Raw genomic sequence first — 12,146 nt, 5'->3', positions numbered from 1 at the left:
TAATAGCAGCCTTCCAGTATCTGAAGGGGGCCTATAGGGATGCTGGGGAGGGACTCTTCATCAGGGACTGTAGTGACAGGACAAGGGGTAATGGGTTAAAACTTAAACAGGGGAAGTTTAAATTGGATATAAGGAGGAAATTCTTTCCTGTTAGGGTGGTGAGACACTGGAATGGGTTGCCCAGGGAGGTTGTGAGTGCTCCATCCCTGGCGGTGTTCAACGCCAGTTTGGATGAAGCCTTGTGTGGGATGATTTAGTGTGAGGTGTCCCTGCCCAAGGCAGGGGGGTTGGAACTAGATGATCTTGAGGTCCTTTCCAACCCTAACCATTCTATGATTCTATTCTATACATCTTGCCCTTCTTTACATGTAACCAAATCACTCTGAACAGTTTTCAGGCTGAAAGCAAACAGTAGGCATTCTTCCTTGGAAGTCATAAGCTTTCACAAGTCTAATCAAACTGCAACTGCTCAGCAGCCTCTAATAATTAGATACAGTGCTTGTGTTTAATTAAATTTTACCCATTCAAACCAGTGATAAAACAAGATAAAGTACTCAAACAATATACGCTGGTATCACAGAATCACAGAATCCCAAGGGTTGGAAGGGACCTAAAAAGATCATCTAGTCCAACCCCCCTGCAAGAGCAGGGTAACCTACAGTACATCACACAGGAACTTGTCCAGGCGGGCCTTGAATATCTCCAGTGTAGGAGACTCCACAACCCCCCTGGGCAACCTGTTCCAGTGCTCTGTCACTCTTACAGTAAAGAAGTTCTTCCTGATGTTAACGTGGAACTTCCTATGTTCCAGTTTACACCCATTGCCCCTTGTCCTATCACTGGATATCACTGAAAAAAGCCTAGCTCCATCATCCTGACACCTACCCTTTACATATTTGTAAACATTGATGAGGTCACCCCTCAGTCTCCTCTTCTCCAAGCTAAAGAGACCCAGCTCCCTCAGCCTCTCCTCATAAGGGAGATGTTCCACTCCCTTAATCATCTTTGTGGCTCTGCGCTGGACTCCTTCAAGCAATTCCCTGTCCTTCTTGAACAGAGGGGCCCAGAACTGGACGCAATATTCCAGATGCGGCCTCACCAAGGCTGAGTAGAGGGGGAGGAGAACCTCTCTTGACCTACTAACCACTCCCTTTCTAATGCACCCTAAGATGCCATTTGCCTTCTTGGCCACAAGAGCACATTGCTGGCTCATGGTCATCCTCCTATCCACCAGGACCCCCAGGTCCCTTTCTCGTTCACTACTTTCCAGCAGGTCAACCCCCAACCTGTACTGGTACATGGGGTTGTTCTTCCCCAGATGCAAGACTCTACACTTGCCCTTGTTAAATTTCATCAAGTTTCTCCCCGCCCAACTCTCCAGCCTGTCCAGGTCTCGCTGAATGGCAGCACAGTCCTCTGGTGTGTCAGCCACTCCTCCCAGTTTTGTGTCATCAACAAACTTGCTGAGGGTGCACTCAGTTCCCTCATCCAGGTCATTGATGAAAATATTAAACAGCACCGGTCCCAGCACCGACCCCTGAGGGACTCCACTAGTCACAGACCTCCAGCTAGATTCTGCGCCATTGACCACAACTCTCTGCCTTCTTCCTTTCAACCAGTTCTCGATCCACCTCACTACTTGATCGTCAAGCCCACACTTCCTTAGCTTATCTATGAGGATGCTGTGGGAGACAGTATCAAATGCCTTACTGAAATCAAGAAAAACTACATCTACCGCTCTACCTTCATCCCTCCACCTAGTCACTTCCTCATAGAAGGCTATAAGGTTGGTCATACATGACTTCCCCCTCATAAAACCATGTTGGCTGTTCTTAATGACCCCCTCATCCTTGATATGCCTAGTGATGGAGTCAAGAATAAGTTGTTCCATCACCTTTCCAGGGATGGAGGTAAGGCTGACCGGTCTATAATTACCCGGGTCCTCCTTCTTGCCCTTCTTATAGATTGGTGTGACCTTTGCCATCCGCCAATCCTCAGGCACCTCGCCCGTTTCCCACGACTTACCAAAGATGATGGAAAGTGGCCATATATTGATAAGATTCTTTCTTTCTTTCAGTACATTGAATGACAGAAGTTGTGGATGAAAATGTAGTTAACACTTTTGGTGATGATGCAGAACTTCTGGTCTTGAAAATTTATTAGGTAAAATTAGAACTGTGCCTTGCTGTAGAAGAAAAAACAGTATTTCTCTCATACGTACCTCTCATTTTCCCTTTCTTTACATTATGAAACATTTAAATTGCAAGAAAGCATACTGGGAAGCCGGAGTATCAGAAAACACCAAGTATACTTTTGGTGTTTTTCCTTCTGTAAAAATTACTTAAATTAAAATCAACATTTGCATCCACCATCACATCAATAGTCTGATCTCAAGGCACTAGGTAATGTCTATGTCAGCCAACAGCACAGTGCAACAGCATCAGACCTGTAGAAAGAAAAGTCAGGCACTGAGGATTCACCCATGCTCAGTGGCTCTGGGGTTTGCTTTGGTTCTTGTGTGGCTCTTCAGTTGAATGCCATTAGTGGTTCTTGGTGTGCTCCTGGAGCATGTCCTCCAATTTGGTCCCACCCAACAGGAATCAGTCTGCACACTCCAGGATCATTTCAAAACTACACTCAAGCACAGCAAATGAGGATGACTAAGAGATTCCTTTTATAAACTGTGTATGAATTAAATCACTAACATGGACATACCCACCTGACCAGATTATTTGCTGTCAGATGATACCTTCTATAGAATCATAGAGTAGTTAGGGACTAGTTAGTAGTTGGAAAGGACCTTAAAATCATCTAGTTCCAGCCCCCCTGCCATGGGCAGCGGCACTTCACACTAAACCATGTCACCCAAGGCTTAATGCAACCTGGCCTTGAACAACACCAGGGATGGAGTATTCACAACTCCCCTGGGCAGCCCATTCCAGTGCCTCACCACCCTTACAGTAAAGAACTTCTTCCTTATATCCAACCTAAATCTCCCCTGTTTAAGTTTTAACCCGTTACCCTTTGTGCTATCACTACCGTCCTCATGAAAGACGTTTCATTACGGTGCAGTAGATTTTTAGCAGTCAATACAATGTATGCCTGATGGTTGAGTTTTGCTAGTTCCATCTCTGGAAAATATAAGCCAACCTTACTAAGCTACTGTAGTACATTACTGGAGTGACTGTTTACAAGTTAATCACTAATAACACAGACCTAGTGACCCAGAGGTGAACAGTTGTGTACTCATTTAGAGCACAAAGTGAACAGTCCTGGCACTCCCATGAGGGCTACAGCTATTCAAAGATTATCAGCTGATCTCCACTTCTTAAGAAAGTCACCATTCAATATTCTAATTCTAAATTCAAAGTAAAGAAAACATTTTTCACTTTTTGAGGGAAGAAAAAGAAGAGAAATGGATAAGACATCCACAAGATTTAACAATATAATGGTAACTCTATTAGGACATCAAAATTAATTTCAGTTTCCCTGAGGTATCTTATTTTAATTAACAAATCCATGATCCTTCTCTATTAATTAGCATAGTGAAAGAATAATAAGTTTCAGATGAGCTTAATTCTAATACAGTTTTTCATCCCCTAAAAAAATAATAAAAGGAATTAAGGATCTCAATCCAATTTGTTTTATACATTTAGAAGCAATGTTTAGAATTTTACCTAATAGTACAGCACAACTATTAGTCATTTGTTTTAATTTGAAAATGTTTTGGGTTTGCAATTATTGCAAAATCATTTCAGACATTCAGCCTATCAAAGGGATGACAGTGGCCCACTATGAAATGTAATTCTTGCAGAGTACCAGGTAATTTTATTTTTCCTTATTATTTTCTACTGTTAAAACTGAATGACTGCCATACTACTGCTAAAATCACACATTTTTGTAGACATGCTAATTCATTACTCTGCTCAAAACAGATCTGGAAAAATAACTTCTTTTTTTTTTTCCCCAAGTTTGGTTTTCTTTTCCTCTCTTTGTATCACAGTTCACTTACTAGTTGTGTGGTTTACACCCAGCCAGTAGCTAAGTACCATGCAGCTGCTCACACAACCCTGCTTTCCCACCCCTGGGTGGGATGGGGAGGAGAAACAGAAGAATGCAAAACCTACAGAACAGTTTACTGAATAAGGTACAGTATAATACTAACAATAATAATAATTATAAGGGAAATAACAAGGAAAGAGAATATAAAACTAAAATGGGAAAGATAAAAGAAAAACAAACCAAAAAACACAAGTGATGCACAATACGATTGCTCACCACCCGCTGGCTGATACCCAGCCCAGATACCCAGCCCGACCCAAGCAGCAATCTGCCCTTTCCAGTTTAATTCCCCCTAGTGTATATACTGGGCATGACGTGCTGTAGTATGGAATATCCCTTTGGCTAGTTTGGGTCAGGTGTCGTGTCTGTTCCCTCCCAACTTCTTGTGCCCCTCCTCACTGGTACAGCATGAGAGACTGAAAGTCCTTTATCAGGGTAAGTGCTACTGAGCAACAACTAAAGCACTGATGTGTTAATCAGCATTGTTCTCAGACTAAAGCTACTAAGAAGGAAAAAAAATAACTGTTACAGCCGAAACCAGGACACCAGTGAAAAATCACAAGTTTTTCCATTTGTTTTTGATTCCCAATAGCCACAAGTTTGTAGTTTAGATTCCTGCAAAGCACTTTGTAGATTCCCTGTTATATGAAGTAAGAGGAGAGAAGAAAATATTAGCAAAGCATCAAAGGCTTAAGTTAGCAAAAAAAAAAGCCAAGGAGAAAACTTCTGCAGAGATGAAAATGTATTGATACTTGTAATTTCAAAACTACTTGCCCTTAAAGACAACCTGCCTTTTTGACCTAGCACCAGTTAGTCTGTAAAATAAAGAGGACACTAGGAAGTTACGTGTGCACAACATTTCTAGTGTATCTTGATAGCATTTTGCTTATATATTTCAAACTACCAGATTAAATATTTTCAACACTTTTCTGCAAATCAAAAGTCAAAACAGTTTTTATGTAACAGAAAAAAAAATAGCATTAAAGTAATACAGAAAATAGAAAAAGAGCTGAACAACTTAAAAATATGAGTTATAATGGAAAATGCATGCGAACTTCATTAATCCTTCTGCCAGCTCTGTCACTGCACAGTCCCTTTCTCTTCCAGCACTCATGGAGTGGGGAAGGGTAGGAACAGCTCTATGCCCATAACAAGATGTTCTGATAGTTAAAGTTGGTCCTGTTGTCTCCCCATTTCAGCTTCCTTGATTTTGACTCCCCTGGGTTTGACCTGGACTGTTGTATATCCCATGAGATACCTAAGCAACGGCCTGATAAGATTATCACTACGTTGCCTCGCATGTATGCAGGAAAATGACTGGTATTCTCTCTAAAGATACTAAGAGCATAGAGAGTTCATTATCACAGATAAACACTTTTTTTGAAGAATGTCTAAAGGCCTGAGCTATGTTCACTTTATTTTCAGCTCCTTTCCATCTCCATGTGGTCCATCAAGGAAGACTAATTTGCAGGTCACACTCATATCTGTGTTTATTCCTCAGACACCTAATAGCAATCATTCTTTATGGTTTTTTTCAACTCTTTGTGTCCTAGGTTTTTTAAAGGAGGAGGATATGCTATCACCTTAAAATTTGACTTTTCTAAAGGCTTTATGATGTGTTTGGTATTTGACTCAGAAGAAACACAATAGTTAATAGAAACAAATTTTTTCTCAAGAAAACAGTGCAATTCTTTCAGAGACTCATTGCTCTAATAATTCATCTTCTTGGAACAGCCTTAACCATGGAAGACTAATACCACAGAGGCAGTGAACATACTTATTTCTTGCTTTATGTTTTTTTTATTTTTTTGAATAAGGATTCTAATTCTCAGGATTGAGCTTTTTACTATAGTGGACAGAGATGGAACCATTAATTTTCTAAAAATATATAGTATTTCCTTAATGGGACTGTAAGTTAATGCTTAATAATAAAGCAAATGCATCTTAATTATCCTGTACTTGCTAGTTCTCAAACTTCTTGCATATCAGGTAAAAGTACAGTACTCCAGGTTCCAGATTTGTTCAAAAGAATAGAAAGTTAAAGAAGATTCCCCCCTGCTAAACACACACACCATTTTCAAGTGGTAATTATACTAATTTACTCTAATACTTACAGTTTAAATACAGTAGACAGACAGAGGAAGAGTTAGTATACCAAATGCAGAAGATTTAATGAATTATAGCAGCAAGAAATGAGAATAATCAAATATTGCATGAAATTCTGCTCTCATTTACTCTGGCATAATAGTTTATTCTGGTGACTAGTATGTGAATGTGGCCTCTTCTGTATTTTTTTTTTTATACAAAGAATTATACATTTTATAGACTCCAACATTTGGTTAATGGTTACTAAATCTGGCATTTACAGAGACATTAGGAAAGATGGTATTTATTTGCAATTTTATTTCCCTCATAGTGAAACGTAGAATCCATACAGCTGTACAATGAAGATGATTAGAATTGCTAGAAATGAAGGCCTCCTGGGAAAAAAAAAATATCAATAGCATAGTTTAACTACATGAACCATAATTGCATTATTAGCTCTGCTGTGCACTACCACAGGAAAGCTAATGACATGATTCTGAAGAAGCTTTATAGATTATGGAAAACTATATAACCTCTTGTGCTCCCATTGACAACACAAGTCATTTGAGATCCCTGCCATTATGGGAAGGAAAACTGCCTCATTTTTCACAAACCTTGTGAATATGTCTTTTCATGGATCTTAAATATTAACTGTATATATGCCCATGGACCAGTAGCTGCAATAACAAACAACTATTTGTTTAACCTTAGCTGTGGCAAATTTAGCAGTGAATTGTATCTTCAGTCCCAGTCTAACAAATAAATGACTTTTGCAGAAGGAGTGAGGAAGTAAAGGCACTCCCCACTCCAGACACATGCTTGATCTGAGAGGTACTAAGAGGATTGCTATCACAAACTGTCAGTGAAATGAAAAGTTAGATTTTTTTCAGAGTTCTAAGTATACTTACTGCTAAGTCAGTCTGCCTACAGTTTACTAGCACAATTCCAGCTTAAAAGCTGAACACCAAAATAATTTTCATTACATTCTGACAACATGCAAGTTATTCCCAGTGACTTACTTACTCCCACTTTGTCCCTGCATTTTCCCCTCCTACCCAGTCCCCAGGTTGCAAAGACATAAATATAGTAAAACCATAACCTTTTCAGTAGTTAATGAAATAGAAGAAATGCATAATCAAGATTATGAAGTCTTGAAAGGCAAAACAATACAAGACACAATCCTAAAATGCTGGGCCTGAGAGACATCTCATCTCCTCCATCACATCGTACATAGGCAACTTGCTTGACTAGCCAACTTACACACATTTGCTTTTGGGCTCCTTAGTGATCTGCAACAGCCAATATATACTTTTTTCTTACATGTGCAGTCCTAGGCACATGTGGGTCTGCCTTGATTGCTGCCAGTTCACACCCATATAAGAATCAGCAGCATTCTTTCACCGGGAAGGTTTAAAAGTGAACTTGTAGTCTCCATAGGAACTCAAAGAGAACCAAGTCATCCATGGCTCAAAGATGGGCATAATTGATTTCAGCCATTTTAGCTCTTGGATCACTTCACCACACTGTACCCAAGCAACCAAATCCTGAGCAGGTTCAGAGCAGGGCAGCCCAGCTTGTCGGTGCTTTCGGATCACAGCACTTGGTAAGCAGCAGGTTTGCTCCCTCTCCTGTGTACAGTAGCACTTCTGCCCTCATTGGCACCATGAGAGCATAAAGGAACTGAGAGTACAAGGGGGAAGACATGCCTTTAAACTGGATGTGGGGGAGCAGGACAAAACACTCTGAATAGGAAGAAAGCTAATTTACCAGAAAAATATTGTATCATTATTAATGCGTTATCTTCTGTATAACTTATTGCTGAGGTGACTTACCACTCTGCAAATCTATTAATATGTTATGTCCATTTCTTCTTGAAAGGGTTAGCTTACTGAAGGAAGCACTAACTTGCTAAATCAAATACTATAAACAAGGGAATTCCTAAACGGACATACAACTATGATATATGCAAGATACAGCAGATTAAAGTTCTATTTGCATAGGTTATTGGAAAACAATGTTTTGTGAATGTTTGAGCTTTTTTAACTGGGTCCTGAGGAAACGTGCATGTTTCCAGGTCTATAGTTTCTACTATCAAATTCTGCTGGGTTTACTCATGTGTGGTAAAATGTTGTCATCAAGTGGCCATTTATTCAACTACACAGCTCCCTCATCCCTCTGAGGCAGGCTGCTTGCCTTTCCTTAGGTGATAACTTCCTATATTAAACTGTCTGGTTTGTGAATGTATTAACTCAGCTGCCACTAGTTCTGCAATTACATTACTCAAAAACAATTTTGATCCCAGTTCTTTTGAATCACCAAAAAGAGGGAGGAGATTTAGAGCATCTAAACTAGCAGCATCTGACCTCTTTATTAGAAAATCCAGCTGGATATTTTTCCTTAGTAGCAGAGGAGCATAACATTTTAATTCTACTAAGAGGAAGTATGTATGGAAGCATTCCTCAATGTTATTGTACATACTCCCTTACAAACCATAGGGGGCATTATATTACCATGGTTTGTTCTTCTAATTTATCACTTTATCACAGAATGATGTTCTGTTATTGTCATATTCATCAAGCTCTCAAAAAACTATGTATTTACACCAACTAAAGAAATAAATGTAGAAAACTACATATTCTACATATTCTGCTGTTTCAAAAGTCTTTTTTCAGGACATCCAAAGTGTGGGACATGCACCCTTTTTTATCATCTGCAACTTAATGTAGATCCATTTTCATACTTTTCAATCTCAGATTAAACTGTAAAGTGCCAAAAACCTGTTGTTGAGTGAATGTACAAAGAAAGGAAGGAACTAACCTTTGGGAAGAGATGAGAAAAGCAATATAACTTCAGAGTCCTAGGCTCTGCACAGCATGAGAGTATCCGCTCACACTTGACTTGAAATGCAGCCGCAGCAGTAATGGGAGAGGCAGGATGGCTCTGGTCCAGCTCTGGTCCACCTGTGCCTTCGCACAGCACACCAGGCACACACAGGAGAACCTGTAATCTGCAATATCCAGTCAAATTACTTTGGCTTTGTCACCAAGTCTCAGCCAGTTTCCTGGTCCCCTGCAATGTTTTGTGTAAATACCCACCACACAGCCATCAAAATCCCAGGGGATGGCTGGGTTGTGTTTTGCCCTGGGTGCTGCCACTCAGGAGCCTTTGGGCAGAGGCACGCGTTTGTTTCTACAACTGCAGTGATTTAAAACATTACTAACACTGTTCACCTCTCACATGGCTGCGTAACTGCCAACATAAGCACAGGTCTGTAAAATGGTGGTTTCCATAACCCTTTCTGAGTGTGCACTCCAGTTTATCAGTACAGCTCACACAGTCGGGTGCCGGGAGGAGGGTTAATGTGCTAATCATTACAGCTGCTTCTGAAGCGCAATTTAATAATCTTTGCATGCTTTCTGCAGAAAGAAGGTTTGAGGATCTTGTAAACAGCAGAATTAAAGGCAATTTCAAAATTGGCTCACAATTTTTGTTTATAGGAATTATCTTTAAGGCAGCAAGAATGAAGCCTTTCAAACATAAAATTCACTGCGACTTAGCCCAAATTTAGAAAAAAAAAAAAAAAGGTACTTATTAGCAACCTTAGTGTTGAAATCTAAGCTGATTTTAAACTTCAGCCTAACAGGAAAAGATTAATCAAAGAACAGATCTTTATCCTATGTAATTTATTTTCCTTAGGTTAAGAAATATAGAAAAAACTAAAATGGGAATATTTTTTAGACTGCTTTAACAATGCATATTTTGACCAACCCAGAATGAACGCCACCCCCTGAGATTCAACACCCTGTATGGCATGAAGACATCACCACAGTTTCTTGTTCAAATAAAGGCTTGCAGAAACAAGCTACAGGAGAAATGGACAAAATCAGAAGGACTAGATTGTAAAATGTCAACTGAGGCTTGGGTTCTGCAAGAAAAAAAAAAAAAAACAAGCATCAACCAATTCTATTAGGAATCTTTAGGAAAATTCAAGCTTTTAGTATTCATAAACACACTGCTAATTATAAACTGGCATCCTGAGGAGAGGAAAAGGAGAATACACTGAGAAAGGTAGAAACATTTTGTAGTAAAATATGGGGGTTTTGAACAACTTAAAGGAACAAACTACTAAGAAGGTTCCCGCAGCTGAGAACTGTACTCTAATTTTTAAAGAGTTGGCTTTGCTTCATAACATACAGTTACTCTCCCATTCCTTTTAGTACAAAGATCCCTTGAATGCAGAAAGGATGCACTGATACTTTTTGGCCTATCACTCAAATCACACTCCAGCCACCAAATGCTTGCAGGAAGCTTTGCTTGCATCTTTCTAACAGCCACCACTGCCTGATACCTCTAGTGAAGGTAAGACGTGACTGCTTACTGACAGTTATCCTCATGGGTTTTGCTACCTTATAATACAAAGAACTAATACAGTACTGAAAAAGCAGCAGAAGTCAACCTCTGGTATAGGTAGAGTGACAGCTCCAGGAGCATCAGGAAAGTGTTGGTTGGATTGCACAGAGACATAAGTGATTGAACAAGGAGAAAGTTCAGTGCTCTTGACACCTACAAAAACATTATCAAGAAAGAAAGGGAGATGGGGCCCTCTAATTGCATAATATTAAAAGAATACTTGCATAATTACAGAGCTACAGTGACAGCTGCTTACAATGTCCGCTATCACGCACTGTAGGTGGTAATTTATCCATAGGTTTTCCATCCATCTGAATGGAAAACGGCAGGGGGTGGCCTCTTGGCATCCCACATAATGGCAGACACTTTAAGCAACTACCATGCGCTAGGTCCCCGTTTTAATTTGGGGGAAAGGATATGGACTCGCCTATTGCTAAGTGCCAATTTTAGGGATGTATTCTTAATTGTCAGAGATGTCACAGGACAAACAGGAGACAAGCAGGGAACTCAAGTAAAGTTCCCAGGACTGTTTATTACAGACCTGATTTCTGGACATTTCCCTTGAGACATATTCTCTACCAACTGCGTTTTACAGGAGATAGGAATGTGCCATTTAAAATTCAGGACTTTAAAATACCAGCAAATGTGAAGACAACTGTTGGTAGTTTGAAATAATAATATATATCTATAAAAGCCTTCTTTGTTATTTTATTTATACCTCAATTATGTCACTTCTAAAAACACCGTTTGGAAAGAAGGGCATATCTCAGTGCATATCCTTTCACCTCCTTCATGCATATGTGTATACAAAATTCACCTCAGGGTCAGAAATCAAATGGTTATTATGGCTTCAGAAGGAACATCACACACGCAGTGCTCTGTGGTGTCTCACAATACAGTCTCTTCATCTCTTCAGTTACCATGCACTCTTCATTAATAAGCAGTAAGCTGAAAACAGAGAAAAGCTTTAATCCTATACTTCTTTTGAGCAGGGGTGTGCTATCCTCACTTGTTTACAGCCTTCTCCTAATGCTATCCACATACCATATACTTGGAATTGTATTTGCTTTATTTTTATTTCCATTTAAGAGTATGTTTTCATGTTTCCTGTAGAGTATTCTAATCACTTGTTGAGCAATGCTATCATAGACTTATTGCCTTGGTCTTACCATGCTTGGTGAGCTGCCAGAGCCTCCAGAAATAACAAAAGCCAGTTGCAGCCATGCCTATTATTCTCTATGCATTAGGGAAAGCTGTCAGACTCACTTTGTCACTTTTGCAGCTGGGTGGCATTTCTGAGGTGTGTTTCATGTTCTCACAGCACTAACTTGCATCACAGAAAAGCAGAAAACTATAATTTTAATTGGAGTAATCATAGGTATTATTCTTGCCACTGTATATTACATTAAGTTAATGAACTTTGGGAGATATACTTGAACACATCATCGCGATCAGCCCAATTCATTATAAACCGTATGCCTCATTTACATGGGGTTCCTAGTTTATTTTCTGGGAAAGAGGAATATGAATCCTCTGCAATCAGCTAAACTTTTTTCTTCCACACACAAATTATTACTTCTGAGAGAAAG

The sequence above is a fragment of the Lathamus discolor genome, chromosome 3 (genome assembly GCF_037157495.1).
Source record: "Lathamus discolor isolate bLatDis1 chromosome 3, bLatDis1.hap1, whole genome shotgun sequence".
In the NCBI taxonomy this organism is placed as follows: domain Eukaryota; kingdom Metazoa; phylum Chordata; class Aves; order Psittaciformes; family Psittacidae; genus Lathamus; species Lathamus discolor.
Note: the sequence above shows the minus strand (reverse complement) of the source record.